Here is a 664-nt window from a genome sequence, read left to right on the forward strand (position 1 = left end):
TTTTTTTTTTTGGTTGTTCTGTTTTGTTTTCTTGTATTTTAGTAAGGGTCTACAGGGTGTACAGGATCTCACTACGTAGGTCAGACTCATAGCCTCCAAAGAGCTGGGATTAGAGGTCCATGCCACCACACCCAGTCTCAATAGCCTTCTCAGCATGCCCCAGGGGCAGGACCAGCAAGGCAAGCCTGGGTTAATACCTTACTTGGAGAAGTCCTGGAGTAGTTCCACTTTTTTTAGTATTCTTCTCCTTTCTTCAGATAACTGAATAAATATGGACTGCCCAAGAAGGTCTTGCTTCAACCCTGAGAGAATCTCAAATTCTGTGAGGGGGCTTTAATTTGCCTCTGTTTGTTTAGCCTTTGCCATACATTACTTTGGGAAATGGGGACCTTATCAGTTCCCCAAAATTTAAGGGATATTCTGAACATGACAAGGGTCAAAAGAGACAATATGACAACAGACACAAGAAGTTGCTGCCTTTTATTTCTATGTGTGCTTAATGTGGAGTTCAAGAAAGAATGGCCACCAAGGGACATACTCTGAGCTACAACCCCTGCCCCAGAAGCTGATGTCTTCAGAAACAGAGGGAGGAGACAGACCCACTGGGTGTAGGAAGAAGCTGCAAAGAAAACAGAGAAGCCTCTCTGAAGCCTGAGGATGAGAT

This window comes from Octodon degus, unplaced genomic scaffold (genome assembly GCF_000260255.1).
Source record: "Octodon degus isolate 3935 unplaced genomic scaffold, OctDeg1.0 scaffold00072, whole genome shotgun sequence".
Classification (NCBI taxonomy): Eukaryota; Metazoa; Chordata; class Mammalia; order Rodentia; family Octodontidae; genus Octodon; species Octodon degus.